The sequence below is a fragment of the Ranitomeya imitator genome, chromosome 4 (assembly GCF_032444005.1).
Source record: "Ranitomeya imitator isolate aRanImi1 chromosome 4, aRanImi1.pri, whole genome shotgun sequence".
In the NCBI taxonomy this organism is placed as follows: domain Eukaryota; kingdom Metazoa; phylum Chordata; class Amphibia; order Anura; family Dendrobatidae; genus Ranitomeya; species Ranitomeya imitator.
In genome coordinates, this window is record NC_091285.1 from 8,649,253 (window position 1) to 8,668,539 (window position 19,287).

General features: G+C 44.6%; 1 protein-coding gene across 2 annotated transcripts in view; it reads left to right on the plus strand.

Moving 5' to 3' along the window:
* The first annotated feature begins 511 nt into the window (after nucleotides 1–511).
* Nucleotides 512–19,287, plus strand: part of ADA2 (adenosine deaminase 2) — a 65,838-nt gene continuing 47,062 nt past the window's right edge. The window contains exon 1 of one of the 2 annotated variants that reach the window (XM_069762917.1): nucleotides 512–604. The gene's annotated coding sequence lies outside the window, so the exon portion shown is untranslated. The remainder of the gene's footprint in view (nucleotides 605–19,287) is intronic. The other variant, XM_069762914.1, reaches the window with a different exon arrangement.

A 19,287-nucleotide genomic window follows, 5' to 3' on the forward strand; every position in this document is an offset into this window, starting at 1 on the left:
GCCACCACCAGGAGACTGGGGCGTAGGTTCACTTTCCAACAGGACAATGACCTCCTGCCAGAGCTACAATTAGATAAGAGCATAGTCATGTGTGAACGGCCCAGTCACAGTCCAGAACCAAATCCCAGAGAATCTGTGAAAATGACTGATCACAGACTTCTCCATCCATTCTCGCTGAGCGAGAGCAAGGGGACAAAGAGGAAAGGGCAAAATATCCCCTCTAGATGTGCAAAGCTGGAGAGACAGACCCTAAAAGACTGCAGCAGTATCTGCAGCAAAAGATACTCGATATTCTGCGTTGGCGTCACAGAGAACCCCAATAAAATACATGGGTGTAATGTGAAAAAATGTAGAAAAGTTCACAGGGTATGAAGACTTATTCAAAGCTCTATGTATAGTAAAATGTTTAGTATACACTGAACGTAGAATAACACCCCGCACCATGGGACAAGCAGTGGGCGGAGCCTGGTCACTGGCCAGTGGTAATGCTGTCAGAGCCGTGACACTGCCTGTGGGGGAGGGGATCGATGGTTGTTGTGATTGAGCTCAGTCTGGGACTTCTTCCATAAAGATCAGGAAGGATCAGACACCAAACATCACAAAGGTCTGTGACTGCTCCTGTGTGCAGAACCCTAACACGTCCCCTCCCAGTACTAATGACGGAACTATCACCCCCATCCTGTGCTCTGTAACGCTCAGTGTCCGCACATATACACTGCACAGTACCACTCCTCCTGTATATACACTGCACAGTACCACTCCTCCTGTATATATACACTGCACAGCACCACTCCTCCTGTATATATACACTGCACAGCACCACTCCTCCTGTATATGTACACTGCACAGCACCACTCCTCCTGTATATATACACTGCACAGTACCACTCCTCCTGTATAAATACACTGCACAGTACCCTCCTCCTGTATATATACACTCCACAGTACCACTCCTCCTGTATATATACACTGCACAGCACCACTCCTCCTGTCCTGTATATATATACTGCACAGTACCACTCCTCCTGTATATATACACTCCACAGTACCCCTCCTCCTGTATATATACACTGCACACTACCACTCCTCCTGTATATATACACTGCACAGTACCACTCCTCCTGTCCTGTATATATATACTGCACAGTACCACTCCTCCTGTATATATACACTCCACAGTACCCCTCCTCCTGTATATATACACTGCACACTACCACTCCTCCTGTATATATACACTGCACAGTACCACTCCTCCTGTATATATACACTGCACAGAACCACTCCTCCTGTATATGTACACTGCACAGTACCACTCCTCCTGTATATATACACTGCACAGTACCACTCCTCCTGTATATATACACTGCACAGTACCGCTCCTCCTGTATATATACACTGCACAGTGCAGCTCCTCCTGTATATATACACTCCACAGTACCACTCCTCCTGTATATATACACTGCACACTACCACTCCTCCTGTATATATACACTGCACAGTACCACTCCTCCTGTATATGTACACTGCACAGTACCACTCCTCCTGTATATATACACTGCACAGTACCACTCCTCCTGTATATATACACTGCACAGTACCGCTCCTCCTGTATATATACACTGCACAGTGCAGCTCCTCCTGTATATATACACTGCACAGCACCACTCCTCCTGTATATATACACTGCACAGTACCACTCCTCCTGTATATATACACTGCACAGCACCACTCCTCCTGTATATATACACTGCACAGCACCACTCCTCCTGTATATAAACACTGCACAGCACCACTCCTCCTGTATATATACACTGCACAGTACCACTCCTCCTGTATATATACACTGCACAGTACCACTCCTCCTGTATATATACACTCCACAGTACCCCTCCTCCTGTATATATACACTGCACAGTACCCCTCCTCCTGTATATACACACTGCACAGCACCACTCCTCCTGTATATATACACTGCACAGCACCACTCCTCCTGTATATATACCCTGCACAGTACCACTCCTCCTGTATATATACACTGCACAGTACCACTCCTCCTGTATATATACCCTGCACAGTACCACTCCTCCTGTATATATACACTGCACAGTACCACTCCTCCTGTATATATACCCTGCACAGTACCACTCCTCCTGTATATATACACTGCACAGCACCACTCCTCCTGTATATATACCCTGCACAGTACCACTCCTCCTGTATATATACACTGCACAGTACCACTCCTCCTGTATATATACCCTGCACAGTACCACTCCTCCTGTATATATACACTGCACAGTACCACTCCTCCTGTATATATACACTGCACAGTACCACTCCTCCTGTATATATACACTGCACAGTACTACTCCTCCTGTATATATACACTGCACAGTACCACTCCTCCTGTATATATACACTGCACAGTACTACTACTCCTGTATATATACACTGCACAGTACCACTCCTCCTGTATATATACACTGCACAGTACCACTCCTCCTGTATATATACACTGCACAGTACCACTCCTCCTGTATATATACACTGCACAGTACCACTCCTCCTGTATATATACACTGCACAGTACCACTCCTCCTGTATATACACTGCACAGTACCACTCCTCCTGTATATATACACTGCACAGCACCACTCCTCCTGTATATATACACTGCACAGCACCACTCCTCCTGTATATATACACTGCACAGTACCACTCCTCCTGTATATATACACTCCACAGTACCCCTCCTCCTGTATATATACACTGCACAGTACCGCTCCTCCTGTATATATACACTGCACAGTACCACTCCTCCTGTATATATACACTCCACAGTACCCCTCCTCCTGTATATATACACTGCACAGTACCCCTCCTCCTGTATATACACACTGCACAGCACCACTCCTCCTGTATATATACACTGCACAGTACCACTCCTCCTGTATATATACACTGCACAGTACCGCTCCTCCTGTATATATATACTGCACAGTACCACTCCTCCTGTCCTGTATATATACACTGCACAGTACCACTCCTCCTGTATATATACCCTGCACAGTACCACTCCTCCTGTATATACACTGCACAGCACCACTCCTCCTGTATATATACACTGCACAGTACCACTCCTCCTGTATATATACACTGCACAGTACCACTCCTCCTGTATATATACACTGCACAGCACCACTCCTCCTGTATATATACACTGCACAGCACCACTCCTCCTGTCCTGTATATATATACTGCACAGCACCACTCCTCCTGTCCTGTATATATATACTGCACAGCACCACTCCTCCTGTCCTATATATATACACTGCACAGCACCACTCCTCCTGTCCTGTATATATATACTGCACAGCACCACTCCTCCTGTCCTGTATATATACCCTGCACAGTACCACTCCTCCTGTATATACACTGCACAGCACCACTCCCCCTGTATATATACACTGCACAGTACCACTCCTCCTGTATATATACACTGCACAGCACCACTCCTCCTGTATATATACACTGCACAGCACCACTCCTCCTGTCCTGTATATATATACTGCACAGTACCACTCCTCCTGTATATATACACTGCACAGCACCACTCCTCCTGTCCTGTATATATATACTGCACAGTACCACTCCTCCTGTCCTGCATATATACACTGCACAGTACCACTCCTCCTGTATATATACCCTGCACAGTACCACTCCTCCTGTATATACACTGCACAGCACCACTCCTCCTGTATATATACACTGCACAGCACCACTCCTCCTGCCCTGTATATATATACTGCACAGCACCACTCCTCCTGTCCTGTATATATACACTGCACAGTACCACTCCTCCTGTATATATACCCTGCACAGTACCACTCCTCCTGTATATACACTGCACAGCACCACTCCTCCTGTATATATACACTGCACAGCACCACTCCTCCTGTCCTGTATATATATACTGCACAGCACCACTCCTCCTGTCCTGTATATATACACTGCACAGCACCACTCCTCCTGTCCTGTATATATATACTGCACAGCACCACTCCTCCTGTCCTGTATATATACACTGCACAGTACCACTCCTCCTGTATATATACCCTGCACAGTACCACTCCTCCTGTATATACACTGCACAGCACCACTCCTCCTGTATATATACACTGCACAGCACCACTCCTCCTGTCCTGTATATATATACTGCACAGCACCACTCCTCCTGTCCTGTATATATACACTGCACAGCACCACTCCTCCTGTCCTGTATATATATACTGCACAGCACCACTCCTCCTGTCCTGTATATATACCCTGCACAGTACCACTCCTCCTGTATATACACTGCACAGTACCACTCCTCCTGTATATATACACTGCACAGCACCACTCCTCCTGTATATATACACTGCACAGCACCACTCCTCCTGTCCTGTATATATATACTGCACAGTACCACTCCTCCTGTCCTGTATATATACACTGCACAGTACCACTCCTCCTGTATATATACCCTGCACAGTACCACTCCTCCTGTATATACACTGCACAGCACCACTCCTCCTGTATATATACACTGCACAGTACCACTCCTCCTGTCCTGTATATATACACTGCACAGTACCACTCCTCCTGTATATATACACTGCACAGTACCAGTCCTGTATATACACTGCACAGTACCACTCCTCCTGTCCTGTATATATACACTGCACAGTACCACTCCTCCTGTATATATACACTGCACAGTACCAGTCCTGTATATACACTGCACAGTACCACTCCTCCTGTATATATACACTGCACAGTACCACTCCTCCTGTATATATACACTGCACAGTACCACTCCTCCTGTCCTGTATATATATACTGCACAGTACCACTCCTCCTGTCCTGTATATATACACTGCACAGTACCACTCCTCCTGTATATATACCCTGCACAGTACCACTCCTCCTGTATATATACACTGCACAGTACCACTCCTCCTGTATATATACACTGCACAGTACCACTCCTCCTGTATATATACACTGCACAGCACCACTCCTCCTGTATATACACTGCACAGTACCACTCCTCCTGTATATATACACTGCACAGTACCACTCCTCCTGTATATATACACTGCACAGCACCACTCCTCCTGTATATACACTGCACAGTACCACTCCTCCTGTATATATACACTGCACAGTACCACTCCTCCTGTCCTGTATATATATACTGCACAGTACCACTCCTCCTGTCCTGTATATATACACTGCACAGTACCGTTCCTCCTGTATATATACACTGCACAGTACCACTCCTCCTGTATATATACACTGCACAGTACCACTCCCCCTGTATATATACACTGCACAGTACCACTCCCCCTGTATATACACTGCACAGTATCACTCCTCCTGTATATCTACACTGCACAGTACCGCTCCTCCTGTATATATACACTGCACAGTACCACTCCTCCTGTATATATACACTGCACAGTACCACTCCTCCTGTATATATACACTGTACAGTACCACTCCTCCTGTATATATACCCTGCACAGTACCACTCCTCCTGTATATATATACACTGCACAGTACCACTCCTCCTGTATATATATACACTGCACAGTACCACTCCTCCTGTATATATACACTGCACAGCACCGCTCCTCCTGTATATATACACTACACAGTACCACTCCTCCTCTCCTGTATATATACACTGCACAGCACCACTCCTCCTGTATATATACACTGCACAGTACCACTCCTCCTGTATATATACACTGCACAGTACCACTCCTCCTGTATATATACCCTGCACAGTACCACTCCTCCTGTATATATACACTGCACAGTACCACTTCTCCTGTATATATACCCTGCACAGTACCACTCCTCCTGTATATATACACTACACAGTACCACTCCTCCTCTCATGTATATATACACTGCACAGTACCACTCCTCCTGTATATATACCCTGCACAGTACCATTCCTCCTGTATATATACACTGCACAGTACCACTCCTCCTGTATATATACACTGCACAGTACCACTCCTCCTGTATATATACACTGCACAGTACCACTCCTCCTGTATATATACACTGTACAGTACCACTCCTCCTGTATATATACCCTGCACAGTACCACTCCTCCTGTATATATACACTGCACAGTACCACTCCTCCTGTATATATACCCTGCACAGTACCACTCCTCCTGTATATATACACTGCACAGTACCACTTCTCCTGTATATATACCCTGCACAGTACCACTCCTCCTGTATATATACACTGCACAGTACCACTCCTCCTGTCCTGTATATATATACTGCACAGTACCACTCCCCCTGTATATATACACTGCACAGTACCACTCCTCCTGTATATATACACTGCACAGCACCGCTCCTCCTGTATATATACACTACACAGTACCACTCCTCCTCTCCTGTATATATACACTGCACAGCACCACTCCTCCTGTATATATACACTGCACAGTACCACTCCTCCTGTATATATACACTGCACAGTACCACTCCTCCTGTATATATACCCTGCACAGTACCACTCCTCCTGTATATATACACTGCACAGTACCACTTCTCCTGTATATATACCCTGCACAGTACCACTCCTCCTGTATATATACACTGCACAGTACCACTCCTCCTGTCCTGTATATATATACTGCACAGTACCACTCCCCCTGTATATACACACTGCACAGTACCACTCCTCCTGTATATATACACTGCACAGTACCACTCCTCCTGTATATATACACTGTACAGTACCACTCCTCCTGTATATATACCCTGCACAGTACCACTCCTCCTGTATATATACCCTGCACAGTACCACTCCTCCTGTATATATACACTGCACAGTACCACTCCTCCTGTCCTGTATATATATACTGCACAGTACCACTCCCCCTGTATATATACACTGCACAGTACCACTCCTCCTGTATATATACACTGCACAGTACCACTCCTCCTGTATATATACACTGCACAGTACCACTCCTCCTGTATATATACACTGCACAGTACCACTCCTCCTGTATATATACACTGTACAGTACCACTCCTCCTGTATATATACCCTGCACAGTACCACTCCTCCTGTATATATATACACTGCACAGTACCACTCCTCCTGTATATATATACACTGCACAGTACCACTCCTCCTGTATATATACACTGCACAGCACCGCTCCTCCTGTATATATACACTACACAGTACCACTCCTCCTCTCCTGTATATATACACTGCACAGCACCACTCCTCCTGTATATATACACTGCACAGTACCACTCCTCCTGTATATATACACTGCACAGTACCACTCCTCCTGTATATATACCCTGCACAGTACCACTCCTCCTGTATATATACACTGCACAGTACCACTTCTCCTGTATATATACCCTGCACAGTACCACTCCTCCTGTATATATACACTACACAGTACCACTCCTCCTCTCATGTATATATACACTGCACAGTACCACTCCTCCTGTATATATACCCTGCACAGTACCATTCCTCCTGTATATATACACTGCACAGTACCACTCCTCCTGTATATATACACTGCACAGTACCACTCCTCCTGTATATATACACTGCACAGTACCACTCCTCCTGTATATATACACTGTACAGTACCACTCCTCCTGTATATATACCCTGCACAGTACCACTCCTCCTGTATATATACACTGCACAGTACCACTCCTCCTGTATATATACCCTGCACAGTACCACTCCTCCTGTATATATACACTGCACAGTACCACTTCTCCTGTATATATACCCTGCACAGTACCACTCCTCCTGTATATATACACTGCACAGTACCACTCCTCCTGTCCTGTATATATATACTGCACAGTACCACTCCCCCTGTATATATACACTGCACAGTACCACTCCTCCTGTATATATACACTGCACAGCACCGCTCCTCCTGTATATATACACTACACAGTACCACTCCTCCTCTCCTGTATATATACACTGCACAGCACCACTCCTCCTGTATATATACACTGCACAGTACCACTCCTCCTGTATATATACACTGCACAGTACCACTCCTCCTGTATATATACCCTGCACAGTACCACTCCTCCTGTATATATACACTGCACAGTACCACTTCTCCTGTATATATACCCTGCACAGTACCACTCCTCCTGTATATATACACTGCACAGTACCACTCCTCCTGTCCTGTATATATATACTGCACAGTACCACTCCCCCTGTATATACACACTGCACAGTACCACTCCTCCTGTATATATACACTGCACAGTACCACTCCTCCTGTATATATACACTGTACAGTACCACTCCTCCTGTGTATATACCCTGCACAGTACCACTCCTCCTGTATATATACCCTGCACAGTACCACTCCTCCTGTATATATACACTGCACAGTACCACTCCTCCTGTCCTGTATATATATACTGCACAGTACCACTCCCCCTGTATATATACACTGCACAGTACCACTCCTCCTGTATATATACACTGCACAGTACCACTCCTCCTGTATATATACACTGCACAGTACCACTCCTCCTGTCCTGTATATATATACTGCACAGTACCACTCCTCCTGTATATATACACTGCACAGTACCACTCCTCCTGTCCTGTATATATACACTGCACAGTACCACTCCTCCTGTATATAAACACTGCACAGTACCACTCCTCCTGTATATATACACTGCACAGTACCACTCCCCTGTATATATACACTGCGCAGTACCACTCCTCCTGTATATATACCCTGCACAGTACCACTCCTCCTGTATATATACACTCCACAGTACCACTCCCCCTGTATATATACACTGCACAGTACCACTCCTCCTGTATATATACACTGCACAGTACCACTCCTCCTGTATATATACACTGCACAGTACCGCTCCTCCTGTATATATACACTGCACAGTACCACTCCCCCTGTATATATACACTGCACAGTACCACTCCTCCTGTATATATACACTGTACAGTACCACTCCTCCTGTATATATACACTGCACAGTACCACTCCTCCTGTATATATATACACTGCACAGTACCACTCCTCCTGTATATAAACACTGCACAGTACCACTCCTCCTGTATATATACACTGCACAGTACCACTCCTCCTGTATATATACCCTGCACAGTACCACTCCTCCTGTATATATACACTGCACAGTACCACTCCTCCTGTCCTGTATATATATACTGCACAGTACCACTCCTCCTGAATATATACACTGCACAGTACCACTCCTCCTGTATATATACACTGCACAGTACCACTCCTCCTGTATATATACCCTGCACAGTACCACTCCTCCTGTATATATACACTGCACAGTACCACTCCTCCTGTCCTGTATATATACACTGCACAGTACCACTCCTCCTGTATATATACACTGCACAGTACCACTCCTCCTGTCCTGTATATATACACTGTACAGTACCACTCCTCCTGTATATATACACTGCACAGTACCACTCCTCCTGTACATATACACTGCACAGTACCACTCCTCCTGTATATATACACAGTACCACTCCTCCTGTATATATACACTGCACAGTACCCTCCTCCTGTATATATACACTGCACAGTACCTCTCCTCCTGTATATATACACTGCACAGCACCGCTCCTCCTGTATATACAGTTAGGTCCATATATATTTGGACAGAGACAACATTTTTCTAATTTTGGTTATAGACATTACCACAATGAATTTTAAACAAAACAATTCAGATGCGGTTGAAGTTCAGACTTTCAGCTTTCATTTGAGGGTATCCACATTAAAATTGGATGAAGGGTTTAGGAGTTTCAGCTCCTTAACATGTGCCACCCTGTTTTTAAAGGGACCAAAAGTAATTGGACAATTAACTCCAAGGCTATTTCATGGACAGGTGTGGGCAATCCCTTCGTTATGTCATTCTCAATTAAACAGATAAAAGGCCTGGAGTTGATTTGAGGTGTGGTGCTGCATTTGGAAGGTTTTGCTGTGAAGTAAACATGCGGTCAAAGAAGCTCTCCATGCAGGTGAAACAAGCCATCCTTAAGCTGCGAAAACACAATAAACCCATCAGAGAAATTGCTGCAATATTAGGAGTGGCAAAATCTACAGTTTGGTACATTCTGAGAAAGAAAGAAAGCACTGGTGAACTCATCAATGCAAAAAGACCTGGGCGCCCACAGAAGACAACAGTGGTGGATGATCGCAGAATAATCTCCATGGTGAAGAGAAACCCCTTCACAACAGCCAACCAAGTGACCAACACTCCCCAGGAGGTCGGCGGATCAATATCCAAATCTTCCATAAAGAGAAGACTGCATGAAAGTAACTACAGAGGGTTCACTGCAGGGTGCAAGCAATTCGTAAGCATCAAGAATAAGAAGGCTAGACTGGACTTTGCTCAAAAAACATCTGAAAAAGCCAGCACAGTTCTGGAAGAACATTCTTTGGACAGATGAAACCAACATCAACCTCTACCAGAATGATGGAAAGAGAAAAGTATGGTGAAGGCGTGGTACAGCTCATGATCCAAAGCATACCACATCATCTGTAAAACCCGGCGGAGGCAGTGTGATGGCGCGGGCATGCATGGCTGCCAGTGGCACTGGGTCACTAGTGTTTATTGATGATGTGACACAGGACAGAAGCAGCCGAATGAATTCTGAGGTATTCAGAGACATACTGTGTGTTCAGATCCAGCAAAATGCACCCAAACTGATTGGTCGTCATTTCATACTACAGATGGACAATGACCCAAAACATAAAGCCAAAGCAACCCAGGAGATTATTAAAGCAAAGAAGTGGAATATTCTTGAATGGCCAAGTCAGTCACCTGATCTCAACCCAATTGAGCAGCATTTCACTTGTTAAAGACTAAACTTCAGACAGAAAGGCCCACGAACAAACAGCAACCGAAAACCACCGCAGTGAAGGCCTGGCAGAGCTTCAAAAAGGATGAAACACTGCGTCTGGTGATGTCCATGAGTTCAAGACTTCAGGCAGTCATTGCCAAAAAAGGGTTTTCAATCCAAGTACTAAAAATGAACATTTTATTTAAAATTATTGAATCTGTCCAATTACTTTTGGTCCCTTTAAAAACAGGGTGGCACATGTTAAGGAGCTGAAACTCCTAAACCCTTCATCCAATTTTAATGTGGATACCCTCAAATGAAAGCTGAAAGTCTGAACTTCAACTGCATCTGAATTGTTTTGTTTAAAATTCATTGTGGTAATGTCTATAACCAAAATTAGAAAAATGTTGTCTCTGTCCAAATATATATGGACCTAACTGTATACACTGCACAGTACCACTCCTCCTGTATATATACACTGCACAGTACCGCTCCTCCTGTATATATACACTGCACAGTACCACTCCTCCTGTATATGAACACTGCACAGTACCACTCCTCCTGTATATATACACTGCACAGTACCACTCCTCCTGTATATATACACTGCACAGTACCACTCCTCCTGTATATAATAATAATAATAACAATTTTTATTTATATAGCGCCAACATATTCCGCAGCGCTTTACAAATTATAGAGGGGACTTGTACATACAATAGACATTACAGCATAACAGAAATACAGTTCAAAACAGATACCAAGAGGAGTGAGGGCCCTGCTGCTCGCAAGCTACAGACTATGAGGAAAAGGGGAGACACGAGAGGTGGATGGTAACAATTGCATATTATATACTGCACAGTACCACTCCTCCTGTATATATACCCTGCACAGTACCACTCCTCCTGTATATATACACTGCACAGTACCACTCCTCCTGTATATATACCCTGCACAGTACCACTCCTCCTGTATATATACACTGCACAGTACCACTCCTCCTGTATATATACCCTGCACAGTACCACTCCTCCTGTATATATACACTGCACAGTACCACTCCTCCTGTATATATACACTGCACAGTACCACTCCTCCTGTATATATACACTGCACAGTACCACTCCTCCTGTATATATACACCGCACAGTACCACACGCCTGTATATATACACTGCACAGTACCACCCCTCCTGTATATATACACTGCACAGTACCATTCCTCCTGTATATATACACTGCACAGTACCACTCCTCCTGTCCTATATATATATACACTGCACTGTACCACTCCTCCTGTATATATACACTGCACAGTACCACTCCTCCTGTATATATACTGCACAGTACCACTCCTCCTGTCCTGAATATATATACACTGCACAGTACCACTCCTCCTGTATATATATATACACTGCACAGTACCACTCCTCCTGTATATATACACTGCACAGTACCACTCCTCCTGTATATATACACCGCACAGTACCACTCCTCCTGTATATATACCCTGCACAGTACCACTCCTCCTGTATATATACCCTGCACAGTACCACTCCTCCTGTAGATATACACTGCACAGTACCACTCCTCCTGTATATATACACTGCACAGTACCACTCCTCCTGTCCTGTATATATACACTGCACAGTACCACTCCTCCTGTATATATACCCTGCACAGTACCACTCCTCCTGTATATATACACTGCACAGCACCACTCCTCCTGTATATATACACTGCACAGCACCACTCCTCCTGTATATATACACTGCACAGTACCACTCCTCCTGTATATATACACTGCACAGTACCACTCCTCCTGTATATATACACTGCACAGTACCGCTCCTCCTGTATATATACACTGCACAGTACCACTCCTCCTATATATATACACTGCACACTACCACTCCTCCTGTATATATACACTGCACAGTACCACTCCTCCTGTATATATACACTGCACAGCACCACTCCTCCTGTATATATACACTGCACAGCACCACTCCTCCTGTATATATACCCTGCACAGTACCACTCCTCCTGTATATATACACTGCACAGCACCACTCCTCCTGTATATATACACTGCACAGCACCACTCCTCCTGTATATATACACTGCACAGTACCACTCCTCCTGTATATATACACTGCACAGCACCACTCCTCCTGTATATATACCCTGCACAGTACCACTCCTCCTGTATATATACACTGCACAGTACCACTCCTCCTGTCCTGTATATATACACTGCACAGTACCACTCCTCCTGTATATATACCCTGCACAGTACCACTCCTCCTGTATATATACACTGCACAGCACCACTCCTCCTGTATATATACACTGCACAGCACCACTCCTCCTGTATATATACACTGCACAGTACCACTCCTCCTGTATATATACACTGCACAGTACCACTCCTCCTGTATATATACACTGCACAGTACCGCTCCTCCTGTATATATACACTGCACAGTACCACTCCTCCTATATATATACACTGCACACTACCACTCCTCCTGTATATATACACTGCACAGTACCACTCCTCCTGTATATATACACTGCACAGCACCACTCCTCCTGTATATATACACTGCACAGCACCACTCCTCCTGTATATATACCCTGCACAGTACCACTCCTCCTGTATATATACACTGCACAGCACCACTCCTCCTGTATATATACACTGCACAGCACCACTCCTCCTGTATATATACACTGCACAGTACCACTCCTCCTGTATATATACACTGCACAGCACCACTCCTCCTGTATATATACCCTGCACAGTACCACTCCTCCTGTATATATACACTGCACAGTACCACTCCTCCTGTATATATACACTGCACAGCACCACTCCTCCTGTATATATACACTGCACAGCACCACTCCTCCTGTATATATACCCTGCACAGTACCACTCCTCCTATATATATACACTGCACAGTACCACTCCTCCTGTATATATACACTGCACAGTACCACTCCTCCTGTATATATACACTGCACAGCACCACTCCTCCTGTATATATACACTGCACAGCACCACTCCTCCTGTATATATACACTGCACAGCACCACTCCTCCTGTATATATACACTGCACAGCACCACTCCTCCTGTATATATACCCTGCACAGTACCACTCCTCCTATATATATACACTGCACAGTACCACTCCTCCTGTATATATACACTGCACAGTAGCACTCCTCCTGTATATATACACTGCACAGTACCACTCCTCCTGTATATATACACTGCACAGTAGCACTCCTCCTGTATATATACACTTCACAGCACCACTCCTCCTGTATATATACACTGCACAGTACCACTCCTCCTGTATATATACACTGCACAGCACCACTCCTCCTGTATATAAACACTGCACAGTACCGCTCCTCCTGTATATATACACTGCACAGTACCACTCCTCCTGTATATATACACTGCACAGTACCACTCCTCCTGTATATATACCCTGCACAGTACCACTCATCCTGTATATATACACTGCACAGCACCACTCCTCCTGTATATATACCCTGCACAGTACCACTCCTCCTGTATATATACCCTGCACAGTACCACTCCTCCTGTATATATACACTGCACAGTACCACTCCTCCTGTATATATACACTGCACAGTACCACTCCTCCTGTATATATACACTGCACAGTACCACTCCTCTTGTATATATACACTGCACAGCACCACTCCTCCTGTATATATATACTGCACAGTACCACTCCTCCTGTATATATACACTGCACAGTACCACTCCTCCTGTATATATACACTGCACAGCACCACTCCTCCTGTCCTGTATATATACACTGCACAGTACCACTCCTCCTGTATATATATACTGCACAGTACCACTCCTCCTGTATATATACACTGCACAGCACCACTCCTCCTGTCCTGTATATATACACCGCACAGTACCACTCCTCCTGTATATATATACTGCACAGTACCACTCCTCCTGTATATATAGATTGCACAGTACCACTCCCCCTGTATATATATACACTGCACAGGACCACTCCCCCTGTATATATATATATATATATATATATATATATATATATATATATATATATATATATATATACTGCACAGTACCACTCCTCCTGTATATATACACTGCACAGCACCACTCCTCCTGTCCTGTATATATACACTGCACAGTACCACTCCTGTATATATACACTGCACAGTACAACTCCTCCTGTATATATACACTGCACAGTACCACTCCTCCTGTATATATACACTGCACAGTACCACTCCTCCTGTATATATACACTGCACAGTACCCCTCTTCCTGTATATATACACTGCACACTACCACTCCTCCTGTATATAAACACTGCACAGTACCACTCCTCCTGTATATATACACTGCACAGTACCCCTCTTCCTGTATATATACACTGCACAGTACCACTCCTCCTGTATATATACACTGCACAGTACCACTCCTCCTGTATATATACACTGCACAGTACCACTCCTCCTGTATATATACACTGCACAGTACCACTCCTCCTGTATATATACACTGCACAGTACCACTCCTCCTGTCCTGTATATATACACTGCACAGTACCACTCCTCCTGTATATAAACACTGCACAGTACCACTCCTCCTGTATATATACACTGCACAGTACCACTCCTCCTGTCCTGTATATATACACTGCACAGTACCACTTCTCCTGTATATATACACTGCACAGTACCACTCCTCCTGTATATATACACTGCACAGTACCCCTCTTCCTGTATATATACACTGCACAGTACCACTCCTCCTGTATATATACACTGCACAGTACCACTCCTCCTGTATATATACACTGCACAGTACCACTCCTCCTGTATATATACACTGCACAGTACCACTCCTCCTGTATATATACACTGCACAGTACCACTCCTCCTGTCCTGTATATATACACTGCACAGTACCACTTCTCCTGTATATAAACACTGCACAGTACCACTCCTCCTGTATATATACACTGCACAGTACCACTCCTCCTGTATATATACACTGCACAATACCACTCCTGTATATATACACTGCACAGTACCACTCCTCCTGTCCTGTATATATATATACACTGCACAGTACCCCTCCTCCTGTATATATATACACTGCACAGTACCACTCCTCCTGTCCTGTATATATACACTGCAGAGTACCACTCCTCCTGTATATATACACTGCACAGTACCACTCCTCCTGTATATATACACTGCACAGTACCACTCCTGTATATCTACACTGCACAGTACCACTCCCCCTGTATATATATATATACACTGCACAGTACCACTCCCCCTGTATATATATATACTGCACAGTACCGATCCTCCTGTATATATACACTGCACAGCACCACTCCTCCTGTATATATACACTGCACAGTGCCACTCCTCCTGTATATATACACTGCACAGTACCACTCCTCCTGTATATATACCCTGCACAGTACCACTCCTCCTGTATATATACACTGCACAGTACCACTCCTCCTGTATATATACACTGCACAGTACCACTCCTCCTGTATATATACACTGCACAGTACCGCTCCTCCTGTCCTGTATATATACACTGCACAGTACCACTCCTCCTGTATATATACACCGCACAGCACCACTCCTCCTGTATATATACACTGCACAGTACCACTTCTCCTGTATATATACACTGCACAGTACCACTCCTCCTGTATATATACACTGCACAGTACCACTACTCCTGTATATATACACTGCACGGTACCACTCCTCCTGTATATATACACTGCACAGTACCACTCCTCCTGTGTATATACACTGCACAGTACCACTCCTCCTGTATATATACACTGCACAGTATCACTCCTCCTGTATATATACACTGCACAGTACCGCTCCTCCTGTCCTGTATATATACACTGCACAGTACCACTCCTCCTGTATATATACACTGCACAGTACCACCCCTCCTGTATATATACACTGCACAGTACCACTCCTCCTGTCCTGTATATATACACTGCACAGTGCAGCTCCTCCTGTATATATACACTGCACAGTACCACTCCTCCTGTATATATACACTGCACAGTACCACTTCTCCTGTGTATATATACACTGCACAGTACCACTCCTCCTGTATATATACACTGCACAGTACCACTCCTCCTGTATATATACACTGCACGGTACCACTCCTCCTGTATATATACACTGCACAGTACCACTCCTCCTGTATATATACACTGCACAGTACCACTCCTCCTGTATATATACACTGCACAGTATCACTCCTCCTGTATATATACACTGCACAGTACCGCTCCTCCTGTCCTGTATATATACACTGCACAGTACCACTCCTCCTGTATATATACACTGCACAGTACCACCCTTCCTGTATATATACACTGCACAGTACCACTCCTCCTGTCCTGTATATATACACTGCACAGTGCAGCTCCTCCTGTATATATACACTGCACAGTACCACTCCTCCTGTATATATACACTGCACAGTACCACTCCTCCTGTATATATACACTGCACAGTACCACTCCTGTATATATACACTGCACAGTACCACTCCTCCTGTATATATACACTGCACAGTACCACTCCTCCTGTATATATACACTGCACAGTACCACTCCTCCTGTCCTGTATATATACACTGCACAGTGCAGCTCCTCCTGTATGTATACACTGCACAGTACCACTCCTCCTGTATATATACACTGCACAGTACCGCTCCTCCTGTCCTGTATATATACACTGCACTGTACCACCCCTCCTGTATATATACACTGCACATTACCACTCCTCCTGTATATATACACTGCACAGTACCACTCCTCCTGTATATATACACTGCACAGTACCGCTCCTCCTGTCCTGTATATATACACTGCACAGTACCACCCCTCCTGTATATATACACTGCACAGTACCACTCCTCCTGTATATATACACTGCACAGTACCACTCCTCCTGTATATATACACTGCACAGTACCGCTCCTCCTGTCCTGTATATATACACTGCACAGTACCACCCCTCCTGTATATATACACTGCACAGTACCGCTCCTCCTGTATATATACACTGCACAGTACCACTCCTCCTGTATATATACACTGCACAGTACCACTCCTCCTGTATATATACACTGCACAGTACCACTCCCCTGTATATATACACTGCACAGTACCACTCCCCCTGTATATATACACTGCACAGTACCACTCCTCCTGTATATATACACTGCACAGTACCACTCCTCCTGTATATATACACTGCATAGTACCACCCCTCCTGTATATATACACTGCACAGTACTACTCCTCCTGTCCTGTATATATACACTGCACAGTGCAGCTCCTCCTGTATATATACACTGCACAGTACCACTCCTCCTGTATATATACACTGCACAGTACCACTCCCCCTGTATGTATACACTGCACAGTACCACTCCTCCTGTATATAAACACTGCACAGTACCGCTCCTCCTGTATATATACACTGCACGGTACCACTCCTCCTGTATATATACACTGCACAGTACCACTCCTCCTGTATATATACACTGCACAGTACCACTCCTCCTGTATATATACACTGCACAGTATCACTCCTCCTGTATATATACACTGCACAGTACCGCTCCTCCTGTCCTGTATATATACACTGCACAGTACCACTCCTCCTGTATATATACACTGCACAGTACCACCCCTCCTGTATATATACACTGCACAGTACCACTCCTCCTGTCCTGTATATATACACTGCACAGTGCAGCTCCTCCTGTATATATACACTGCACAGTACCACTCCTCCTGTATATATACCCTGCACAGTACCACTCCTCCTGTATATATACACTGCACAGCACCACTCCTCCTGTATATATACACTGCACAGCACCACTCCTCCTGTATATATACACTGCACAGTACCACTCCTCCTGTATATATACACTGCACAGTACCACTCCTCCTGTCCTGTATATATACACTGCACAGTACCACTCCTCCTGTCCTGTATATATACACTGCACAGTACCACTCCTCCTGTATATATACCCTGCACAGTACCACTCCTCCTGTATATATACACTGCACAGCACCACTCCTCCTGTATATATACACTGCACAGCACCACTCCTCCTGTATATATACACTGCACAGTACCACTCCTCCTGTATATATACACTGCACAGTACCACTCCTCCTGTATATATACACTGCACAGTACCGCTCCTCCTGTATATATA